The 12814-nt window shown below is 35.1% G+C and overlaps 1 pseudogene across 1 annotated transcript; it reads left to right on the top strand.

Annotated features, from left to right (window-relative positions):
• The first annotated feature begins 4553 nt into the window (after positions 1 to 4553).
• Positions 4554 to 11067, top strand: LOC149216361 (transcription elongation factor TFIIS-like; annotated as a pseudogene). The gene is made up of 2 exons (XR_016251114.1): positions 4554 to 5011; positions 10078 to 11067. The product of XR_016251114.1 is annotated as a transcription elongation factor TFIIS-like (transcript).
• The last annotated feature ends 1747 nt before the right edge of the window (positions 11068 to 12814 follow it).

The following is a 12814-nucleotide window of genomic DNA, read 5'->3' as shown; positions in this document are numbered from 1 at the left end:
CTCTCAAGGTGCAAACCTCTTTTTTTAGTGCAAAACTTGAGGAAATGTTTGCACCTTGAGAGATTTGATCCCTCTTAGAGCTTGATAGATCTAGAGTTAAGATGGCTTTAAGTTGGTTTAATTATGAATAATTAATTAATATTATATATATATATATATATATATATATATATATATATATATATATATATATATATATATATTTTTTTTTTTTTTTTTTTTTAATTTAATTTATTTTTATTTTTAATTTTATGTATTTGATAGAGCCAAATGTTCTAATTAATAATTATAAATATTTATTTTATTTTTATGTAATTTGAAGTCAAAATCTTTAGATGACATAACATAACATGACATTATAACATCTTTTCCATAGAGTGGCACCATTATTTTTTTTTTCTCCGTAAGACTGCACTAATTTATATTACAAAAACCAAAAATACATCCAATTTTACAAAAGGGCCGTAGCCTCGCATCTCCGAAGAGATTTTCCCATGATTAGCCATTTAGAGCAACAGGAAAAAAGGGACCAGTTTCTTCCTTCCGACATAACCAGCATGTAATCGACACAACATGCTTTTGAGCCAACACAACGGACATATAACTTGACACGATGGACCCATAACTTGACATAGTTGACATGTAGACTGACATTGTAGACACATAAACCTTCGCGGTGGACATTGACCCCATGACAGACAAACAAACAAAGTAAACAGAAAGAGATGGACTGAGAGTAGCGTTCCTGGCCGTGAGAACGGAGAGGCTTCTGAGCTAATCCTCATCAGTAAGGTAAGGCTCATCCGTCGCTAAACCCTTGAGCTTCTTGTCTTCCTCCGCATCTGGGCGCATCATTCTCTGAGCCGGCTCACTGGGACCGGCCTCTTCAGCTTGAGTGGGTCGCCTCATATCCACTCTGGGGACCTGCATATCCACCCTTGGCACTGTCAGGTTGTCCCTTGGCCTCCGGAGGTCGCTGCAATGCTCCACAGTGACTGAAACAATGAGCGTATTATTCTCCAGCGTGCAAGGGATGCGATATCTGACGGCTGGATGCTCCCTGTGACCGCAATCCAGGATTTCTCCCCTATCTCTTTCAATTCTACGGCCAACTGTTCTGCTCGGGCTTCTGTTCTGCTCAGAAGGAATGTCCACAGAGGAGGAGGGTGAAATGGCGGGCCTCTGAGTAGCAGAGCGACCCCTCGAACCGCCGCGTCGACTGCTCATCCTGAGCCTCTCAATTGGCATCCTTCGACTGCCTCCCTTAACCAATTCCCTCGGAGAAAGCTTACACCTTGCCAGAGTATGTTCTGTCTCTTCCAGAAGTTGCTCAAGCCGCTTGGAAGAATGCGGGAATGCAGCATGGGGTTCGAACTTATGGATCTCCATTTTCCTTGTCCGAAGCTGCGCATTGAATGGCGCCTGAACCGGACTTGACATCCCAAGAAAAATCCCTTCCGCATTGAATGGCGCTTGAGCCGAACTGAACCTCCCTATGGCTTCACCCTCCGTCACAGTTAATGCCTCGGCATGCTGATATATGGTGGCTCGTCCGGGCTGACAGCTGCCCATGTGACGAGCCACCTGCCGCTCATACTTCAAAGACACCCGCATCCGGGGTAGAGTGGCACCATTATTATTATTAATTAAAAAACACAATTAATATATGAGTTCAACATATATACATTTAAAATAACATGTAACAAGAAAAATATAGTAAACTCAATAATCAATAATAGTTAATGTCATAAATAAATACTGGCTATATGGTATTTTTTTTATTAAATTAAAAAGCAAAATGGACATAACTATCTTTGAGATAAACCTCAGCCCCTCTATCCCTCATTCTTACTAAAAATATTATGTGAATATCCAATGGGGTTTAAATCTTTAACATACATATAATAATTATTGATAATTAAATTAAAATTTTGAAAGCTCTATTTCAAAATAAACACACATTAATGAAAAAAATCTACAAAATAGTTAAACTATATTTTAAACTAAACCATATAAGAAGATATCAACTTAAATGTAGAAATATCTTTTTATCTAATAAAAAAGAAAAATCAAACATATTGTAAGTGGATTTATAATTATAAATTTATTATTGTGTTATCAAATTTAAGTGTTAGACTGTATTCTTAATTTGAGAAGAAAAATTGAACATATAATAAGTGGATTTATAATTATAAAAATGTTGATGGATTATAAAACTATATAAGTTAAGGAAGGATATTATTTGTGGTGGTAGTCACCAAATTGGAATGGACAAAAAGGTTCAATTTACTTTGGGTATGTTCTCAAACCAACTAATATTTTTATAGACATGTTAGGGTGGATCTAGAATGACACCATAAGCATCGTCATTAATTTTATTAGCAATTGGAACTATATTAATATTGAATTGATAATTAGATTACAACTTGCAAAAGTGGAAGTTAGAAGACCTTTAATAGACCAAGGATAATGAGATTATTGATTTAGAACTAAATATGAATGAATACTCCCTAAAATGTATTTTTGTGTTTTATAAACTAAGGAAGTTGATGTAGTATTATAACTTTTGGTTGAAATCTATTAGTACTTTTATAATGAAGAATGCTAACAAGTGCATTGCATTCAAGCACTTTATCAATAAAAAAATGTTGTGAGACATTGATTGAAAGCACCTTGTTTATCATTGAATTTAGATTAAATGAACAACAAAATCACATAAAATTATTGGAAAAGTAAAAAAAATTAAATGAAGTTCTTGTTAGCAAACATGAAAAATTTGTGCAAAATTAAATTGAATTGGAAAAGCAAGATACAAAAATTCATAAATTTCAACGACGGCTAAAAGAGCTTCACCAACAAATTAACACCATAAAAAATGCTCACAAAAAAGAAATCAAAGATACCAATAAAAAAATGTCGACCAAAGATGATGGAATTTCTCGTTTGAGAAATGCTAATTAAACTCTACTAACATAAATGTAGAAATTGAAGAATGAGAAGAAGGCACGAGAAATTGCCCAAGACAAGGATAAGGGGCCTGCCACCAACACAATCAATGTGGAAAAATCTAATGTTATCATCAAATAAGTTGTATCAATGAAGGAGCCTCCAAAAGTTGAGACTAGAGATAACAAAAGGGATTGAAACTAGATACTAGAGTTTCACTAATAATGAAGTCTTATTAATGGAAGAGCTTATAAAACTCAAGCTCAAGAAACAATTATGTGATAAAGTGTCATCCACAAATTTACGTTTGGTTGACATACCACCGATCACCACTGATGAAGTTAGATTTCAATCATAGGATGTTGACACACCAATAAATACAAACATATTAGATGTCGCCACGACGACTTAAGCAAATCATGACAAGATCAAGCTAGTGTTTAATAAGGATAAACTTGTTAAGGTATTATATCCAACCAAATCGTCAAATTCATGGTATGCAAGAATCAACATACTAATATTCCAAGGTGCCCAACTAGAGTTCCTACATATTGAAGCATCTGAAGATCTCGACACCTCAAATTCAACTATTTATAAGAGCAGACCTAGACTTTTATCACAATAAATTTTTAGAAAGAATCCACCTTGGATGTATTGATTCTTTTTTATACATAAAAATGTTGTTCAAGGCTTTGAACATAATATCACCTCCTCAACCTTATCAAATAGGTGAAGGTTACAAATAGATGGTTCATTTTTTTAGAAGTTGTTATCTCTTCCATTGCTTTCAAGACAAAGAATTTTTAAGGAGGAAAACTTGTATTAGACTTAAGACATATTACAACCAAGGTTATAATGTAACCATTATTATGTACTAAATAATAATATACATATAGGACAATTATTATGAAATTATTAGTGTGTTGGATGAATTCTCCACTTCATACTAGCCATGCACATATCCTCTCAAATCTCATTATGTGGAGTTTACATAATACATGAGTCACCCTAAATCCACTTTAAAATGTAATAAAATTTGTCCATATAATCATTTTAACGATTCACTTATGTTAAAAGTTCCCCTTAATTATTCCTTTTATAATTTAAATACATAACTTTAATATTTTATTTAATATTTAATAATATGATATTAAAATTTCTTAACAAAATATTTGGTCCATCATATTTTTCTGCTCATTCTCACTCCCTAATAGTCCATATATCCATCCCCACCATAACAATTATAACAATAATAAGTTTATTAGTACAAACAAATAATTATTATAAGAAATAGTTTGATTACAAATACTTCACAAGATTCAATAACAACATAACAATATTCCTTATTTCTTTTCTCATCTTACACATTCTCTACTCAAGTGTCAATTCATTTCAACATTCACATTCTTTTTTTTAAAGTATGATATTTTGAATATTTAAATAGATTCCCTTCTAAATAACAAATAAATTACATATATATAAAAACACCTTAATTCACTTCTAAAAAAGAACAAATTCAATAGATAAAAAAACACATGTAGCCTTTACGCCCTAGATTTGGCAGCTAAAATAAACTAAAAAAAAGGGGGCTACCTCTTTGGTTAAATTTAGGTATTTCCTCGAGATAGAATCGAGAGCCCTAGGATCATGTATAAATAACCTTGCTGACACCCGCATAACCAGATTTGCTTCGAAGGCGTTAATGCCGTCTGATCGTACGATCGCGGGTTTCTGGGGTTCCGCCTTTCTCCGCCCAGGGCAACGCATATATCAAGATTTTGTTCCTATCCATTCTTTGCACTGTAAATATCGCGATATATTTTGTTTTAAGGTTTGGTAGGGTTTTGATCCTGAGGTTGTTTCAGGGTTTGGTTTAGGCAATAGCAGCAGCAGAGCAATGGGCTCTTCCAAAGCCGCGGAAAAGGAACTCGTGGAGCTTTTTGAGAAGGTGCAGAAGGCGGCGGACAAAGCCATTACAGATGAAGCAGAGGAGCAACGCTGTCTGGATGCCCTTAAAGCCCTCCGGGCTGTACCTGTAACAATGAGTGTTCTTGTTTCATCTCAGGTGTGCGTTTTAATTTTTAAATATATATATTTTTAAAATCTTTATTGATAATTGGAATACGGGCTGTACCTGTAACAATGAGTGTTCTTGTTTCATCTCAGGTGTGCGTTTTAATTTTTAAATATATATATATTTTTAAAATCTTTATTGATAATTGGAATACGTCAAAGTGACGGGAGAAAGCTCACAAGCCCTAGGGATTAATAATGCGGAGAAAACCAAAGATGTAACTTTTTTGGTGTTATTAAGGCTTTTGAAATACCTGTTTGGTTTTAACTAAGACAGTGCCTCTTTGGTTTAGGTTACTGAATTATTTTTTTTATAGCTGCTGGGTATGATGCATTGTGGTTGTGTGTATCATCCTCCAGTCAGGGTATTGGACTTAATTTTATTAGAATACATTATATACACATAAGTAATTATGTGTACATGTATTATTTCATTAGGTCATATTTTGTTTTTTAACAGAAACAGAAACATAGTACAGTACGGACCCTCCCTGGGTGGGGGTGACCGGTGCTATCAGGCGGTTCCGTGTTTTCTGCATTAGCTGTTAGTGTACATATACAATTGTAAGTTGACTTGGGCACGTCTTAAAATGCCCCGTTGGTGAACCTGTTAACTACCCTTATTAAATAAATACCAGACTCCTTTTAGTTTGCTATAGATAGAAGGCCTCCCATTGTATTTCTCCTCATCAGATTTAATAGATGCAGTGATTCCCTTGTTCTTTCTCTTGGCTTGGAGTCTCTGTCAATATTTTGTTGTTCGATTTTCTCTATGGAGTTTAAGCATGTTATGATTTGACTGTATGTGGTTTAATTTCACATGGTATCACATCTTATCAGAGCTACAGATCGTCAGCTTCCTCCATCTCTGTTGGGTGACTTGGCTTTGAGTTTTGGACATCTTTAGGCTTCTATACCATGGGCATCTTTGCACTTTCACCTTTGTTGTGGGTTTCTCTGCCCTTCGTCTTGTACTGTGGACGTCTCAGATTTTCCTCCTGGTGTGCAGTTCAGCTGTTGATTCTTGTGGCAGTAACCCCCTCGAGCCATCAGTCTCCCGTATCATTTTTTATGACCTTTTGGTTACGGAAAGGTTGTAAAAATAATTTTTGTGAAACTAATTTTTTGGGGGTGTGAATACGTATTCGTAAAAGAAGACTTTGCTGATTTATAAGCTGCACTATAGTAAAGTGCCTATCTAGGAAAGCCTTTTTTTAATAGGGGAGTCATTTTAGAAGACAAGTCGACATTTTTTTTTGTTCTTGCTCTTGTGCTACTTGTCTCTTCTTGAGCATTGTCATCCTCTTGATATGGAGGATACACTGTCTTTGCCTAGTTTAACTCAAAACTATATTAGCCATACATCTGCAATGGTTGTTTTTATTGTGCAGTGAGGTCTATATAGGGTCATTATTGGTGCGGACAAATAATCTCCACAAAATGTTGAAAGCCTAAATGGCATTGTAATGAAGCGTTACATTTAATGTCTTTCTCTTTCACCCCAATTATTTTTTGATCTTGAAGGATAGATACAACTCATGAAGCATGGGAGCAACTTGAACAAATATTTGGTAAAATGGATGCAATTTGTGGTCATCAATTGGAAAATGAATTAATTACTCTAAATCCTAGTAATTTTGATACTACTTAAGATTTCATTTCCAAGTCCTATCTCTCTGGCCTCAATTAAAAGATCGTAAATTTGAGAAAAGTGATGAACAACTCATTTTGGCAGTGCTCTCTAAGTTAGGCGAGTTTTATTCAGTGTTTGTTTCCACATTTATATTGAACTCAAGATGTCTTGGGCCAAGCTTTTGTGAGTCTGCCTGCTTTTGATGCTTTTATTGAACAACTACTTGCAAGCAGGATAAACTCATTGAAATGGGTGCTCTTGGCTGTGGAATTTTTATAGCTATCTCACCTTCAAATTCAAGGATACAACATAAAAAGGCATCTAAGGGAAACAAATGAAAAGTACAAAGGAGTGTTAACTTTTCAAATCCCTCACTGAAACAAGATTTTAAAGGAAAGAATAGACCTCTTAAATGTGCTTTTTATGGAAAGGTAATTCAAAATCTTGTTTGTAGAAATTGGTTGCCTTCGCTTCAGAAATGAAGAAACACAATTTAATTGTCAATCTATCTTCTTTTGGCAATCATACAAGAAATGCTAAACCTAAGAATTTGTTTGCTTCCATTAATTCATGCAATACAGATCATATCTTTATGGGCAACTCTTCACCTTTACCTCTTCAAGGGCAATGTTCCATTGAGATGATAGATGACATGATCAACAATGTTCTATATGTTCCTAATATTTCAACTAATTTGCTCTCAATTTATCAGATTACAAATTTTGTTTCAAGGAAAACAATCTTGTTTACTCTTTATTTTTGTTTCATGAAATTGAGGACCCTTCACAAATTGTTGCCATAGGGAAAGTGGATCATCATGCACACTTGAACTTATTTTCTCATTTTGTAGTGGAGCCTCCTATCAATGTATTACTTGGTCACTCAAATGAGTTAACTAAATTATGACATGAGATTTGGTCACTTAAACTCTTGCTATGATTATCAACTAAGTAAACTTTGGTCACTAATCTTATGTTTATTTCTCTTTTTGATGGTGTTTGTACTGGGTGTGTTCTTGGCAAGCATCCTCAAGGTACTTTTGTTAAGGAAAAATCTTGGAGAGCTTCTAAAGGTCTTCAACTTGTTCACAATGATGTTGCAGGTCTTATTCCTACCTTGTCATTTCAAAGGGCCTGTTATCTGCTTACATCCATTGATGACAACTCCAAACAAACTTGGGTCTAATTTTTAAAGAACAAAAGTGAGGCTTTTGACACTTTTCTTGAAGCAATCTGGAAATGTTTATCAAATGTTTGCAGAGAGTTAGAGACATAATGGTATTGAATATGTCAACCTCAAATTTGAAGACTATTCTGCACTGATTGTATTCAGTTGCAACATATGGTGCTCTACTGTCCACAACAAAATGATCCTCCCTCTCTTTTTCAACTGTTATAAGCATTTTGTACATGGGTACCTATCATGGCCATGTAGCCGGGACCCATTTTTGGAATTTAGCCTCCTTTTTAATACTCACCTAAGTTTCACTTAAGGGGTTTGTTAGTGTACAGACAGTTGTAAGTTAACTTGGGTAAATCATTAAATACTTGTATACTTGCCAACTATCCTTCTTAAATGCTGGACTCCTCCCAGGTTGCTATAAATAGAGGGCTTCCCCTTGTATTTCTCAGCAGCAGATCTAATAGATGCAGTAATTCTCTTGTTCCTTCTATTGGCTTTGAGTCTATGTTAATCTTTTTCTGTTCTGTTGTCTGTATGGAGTTTGACCATGTTATGATCTTGCTGTATCTGGTTTGATTCCACATTAGTGGAGGCTACTGCACTTTCAGGTTTTCAGATTTCTCTATTTGTCTGACATTACTTTTTGCATACATTCTGGAAATATTTGGAGCAGGTTAGCAGGTGCTAACCTGAGCCCTCTGAGACAATTCAACATTGCTCTTGTATTTGGGCTGAAGTTGTTCCATTTTTCAAACTCTCTGTTAGGCTTGACACTGCAGATTCACCAACCGATACATAAAATTGAAGGACAATTATAGAGAATATTGATAATGAAGTGGGTGTTACACAGGCCAAAAATGGAAGGAATCTGATCTTCAGTTTTCGGTACTTCCACTCTACCTGCATTGGCAGGAGCAATGCTTATCATCAACTTTATTGACTGGTTATCTTTTAGGTGCTGCATCCATATTCCTCTTCTGGCTTTCGATCACCATTCATATTTTATTCTCTTCGAAGTTATGAACTTTAGACTCATGCCTTTGAATCTTGAGACCCTGAATATGCAGGTCAATCTTTGAGTTTTTGTTTGCAGTAAGAAATTCAATATTCAAGCACAGAAACCTTGTCTTTTAGAGCTAAAGACTTGCTCAGGCAGAATTACCAATTGGGTGTCTCCTATTTTGCAACCATTACTCTCAGGGAAGTATTAGAGTGGTGGTGGAAATGAATGAGAAAGAGACCTCTCTCTAACCACACACCCACTTTTTTGCAATTTGAATGCTTTCAAAGCCTTGCCATATCAAGATAACATTTTCATTGTGTTATTAGTGTTTATTAGAAGTTCTGTGCTTTTGAGGTGATAACAAGGCCTCTCTGGCCCTGTTCTGCCAGGGTTAGTTCTAGCCACTCCATATTCATCATGTCTCATTACAACATTTTTAACAATCTTTTTTGTATGATTTAAGATTTGTGTTATCAGATTCCCCAGTACAGTGGTATCATCTTGTGCAGGTAGTGGGTGTACTGTAGAGGCTGTTATCAGTAAAGTTGTAACTTGTAAGTTATAAACAGAGTTGGATGTGTAAGCTTTAGATTGTTTGTTCGTACCCTTATGCAAACGTCTGCTTTGATTGCTGCATTTTGTGGTGTACAAGTCAAGAACATGCTTTTTTAAAAGTATTATGTTGGCACACGTTTTTATTGATTTGAATTGTAAATTTAACTTGTGGTGCATGACATTTGATTTCAGTCTTTTTCTTACACTGAAATACGTTTATGTTATGACATAAATTGAAGAATGTAAGTCCAGATTTACTTCTTGAAGATGGCTCTTTTGCACATGCCTATCTGGATGGCTGTTGTGAACTATAATATAACGTTTCTTTTACTCTGAGTACTTCATTAGGATTTGTAGCATGGAGAACATATCTGAAAGAAAAGTATTGGTATCATTTGTATAATTCTAGTTTTTCCTTCATTTTCTTTGCTCTTTTACTTTATCTTTGAATAGTGCTCTTAACAATTTACCTCTATCTTGAAAGTTTAGTCTCATTCTTCTTTTGAGTCCACTGATTTTGTTAATGCCTCTCTTTAAGTTTAATGGGCCTTTTTAAGGTACCTTTTTCTCTGATTTAAAGTAGTCAAGGTAAACTGTTTAGTTCATGAGTGTGCGGCTTTTTTCATAGGACTATTTTCTTATGGATGTTAGTAACTTCATTTTGTTATGATACTTCGATTATCAGGTTGGCAAACGCCTCCGACATCTCACAAAGCATCCTCAAGAAAGTATTTGTGTTAGCCACTGGCTTACTTGATTCTTGGAAGAAGGTTGTGACAACAGAAACTCTTGCTAACAATGGAAACAAAGCTACAAAGTCAGAAGATAAGCAGTCCAAGACTATTAAAGTGGAGGTCAATGCTGTTAAGCAAGAGTCTGTAAAGGTTGAGAAGAAACCCAAGGAAGAAGAAGCATCTATCAGCAATAAGAAGGTATCTTCCTCTTCAAATGGCCCTCCAAAGCTGACAAGTATGATTAAGTGTAATAACACAGTACGGGACAGGATCCGTGAGCTTCTTCATGAGGCTTTTTCCAAAGTAGGTAACGAAGCCGAGGGTGACAACCTGGTGAGAGTAAATGCATGTGATCCAGTACGAGTTGCAGTTTCTGTTGAGACACTGATGTTTGAAAAGTTAGGGCTGTCTACTGGAGCCCAGAAGTTGAAATATAGGTCCATCATGTTCAACCTGAAAGATGCAAACAATCCAGATTTGAGAAGGAGAGTTCTTCTTGGGGAAATTAAGCCAGAGAAACTTATTGTCATGACAGCAGAAGAAATGGCTAGTGATCAAAGAAAGCTCGAGAACAAACAGATCAAAGACAAGGCACTTTTTGAGTGTGAGCGTGGGATAAAGCCTAAAGCTACAACAGACCAATTCAAGTGTGGTAAATGTGGCCAGCGGAAGTGTACTTACTATCAGTTGCAAACAAGAAGTGCAGATGAACCTATGACTACATTTGTCACATGTGTAAACTGTAATAACCATTGGAAGTTCTGCTAATTTCAAGCCAGACTGGTAGCTTGGTAGGTAGAGCAGAATTAGGTTAGTGAGATCTAGAGATTCATTGCCTACCCCTTGTTGGTTAAAACTCTTAATGGCACCCTTGATTGAAAATTGATATTTGTTACATATTTACTTGACAGTAGGTATAAATGATTGGTTAGGTTTGTCAAGATCTTTGCAGTAACTGCATATCATGGTCTAAAGTTAGACAATGGCTTCTTAGGAAAGTAAATGCAATTAACTGTAACATTCTAAGGAAAAGTACCTAATTATATTTTTTCTATTCATTTTATATGAATGAACTTGGTATTTTATCCATGATGGTAATCAAAATAATTGTTGTGTATACATTAGATGCCCTTCTTGACAGTTTAGCGTCATGGAATAAAAGACCTGTAAGTGTTTTGAGCCTTAGGTTCAGTTGTTACAATTGAAATTGCAAACTTTTTGAGTGGCACTACTACTTTATCGTTGGGGCAAGATGTAGGTGCAGATCAACCCATGGCTTTGTCACATGTAAACTGTTCAGCTTTGTACCTATTTAAAACTTGTTTCAACAGAATGAGGTTTGTAAGTTGCAGAGACCCTGTCTAAACCTTACTTATAACCGTGTCATCTTTTAGGGAGGGGTTCACTGGAAGTGCAGGAATGAGCACATGATGCAAACATGTGTTCCTGTTACCCTTTTATTCCAACACCTTAATAACCTTTCCTGGTGTTTTGTTCCAACTTCCAATTATTTATATGGTCTTGGTGTAGATGATAGTAGGTCAAATGTAAATGATTACTCTTATTCGTCTAGGAAGTTCTCTTCATAGCTATGATCTATTTCAGCTCCTTTAGGATTCAGCCTATGAGATTTTTTTTAATAATCTAGGCGTACTTTTCAAAATGCACTGTAGCCATGAATGCAAGAGGACTCTCGTTTAGAAAAAATTAAAACTCATGCTGCAAATCCTTACTGCCATTTTCAAATTTCAAGTTATTGAGCATTTTTTGTTTTGACAGGAATTGAAATCCATTTCTATACTAAAGTATTGGGTACGGTATTCTTAAATTTTTGCAGCTGAAATGCCTCAAGTTGCATATTACATCAGATGCAGGAATGATCTAGTTATAGTGGATTGGTTATTTTATATTGAAATATGTGCAATTTGCAGATTACTTCAATTTGTGGAAAGACTTGATACTGATATTTAAGTAGATGTCTTGACTATATTGAAATTTTTAATTTGTTTGGTTTACGTCGTTAGAAGAAATACTTGAGGATTACTGTTCTGAAGGAAAAATGTTGCAGAAATGCAAGGATGATGTATGCTCATATTTTGTGGCATTTTGAGTTTTTGTTCCTCATTTATATGAGAATGGCCATCATCTACTTGAAATTGGAGTACATGTTTGAGGCTATTTTTAGAGGCAAACTCTTCGTTTGAACTATTGTATCTTTCATTTGGCAAGTGGTCAGATATGCCTATGATTCTTTTTTTTTTTTCACTTGAAATATTTCATGCGATGTGTTAGTCTAGTAACTAGTTCACTACAGAAGCTACAACCATTGGAAACACCAAAGCTTCTTTGTAATTTGAATGCTTGGTTGGATCTGGTTTTATTTGCAAATCTGTTTCCATTTCATTATTTTTTCTCAAGTTTGTGATGGATGGCTACAGTTTTTTTGGTTTTTTTTATGCAAATGAGAAATTTGAGTTGAACAGTGCTGGTTGTGCTTCATTGTATTTTGCAATATTTGAATATATGTAGAATAATAAAATAGTAGGCAAGTTTATTATAAGAACTACAAGCAACCAGATGAGTGGGTGAAATATGGAAATGATATAGCCTTGATAGGGTTTACATGTGTTCACTGGATTGGAAGATGAATTGAGCATCCAATAAGTGGTATCTTTTTTATTTGAATGC

The sequence above is a fragment of the Pinus tabuliformis genome, chromosome 1_1, assembly GCF_031772625.1.
Source record: "Pinus tabuliformis cultivar Carrire ecotype Pingquan chromosome 1_1, CPIR1, whole genome shotgun sequence".
In the NCBI taxonomy this organism is placed as follows: Eukaryota; Viridiplantae; Streptophyta; class Pinopsida; order Pinales; family Pinaceae; genus Pinus; species Pinus tabuliformis.
Note: the sequence above shows the minus strand (reverse complement) of the source record. Positions and strands in the feature narration are given on the sequence as shown.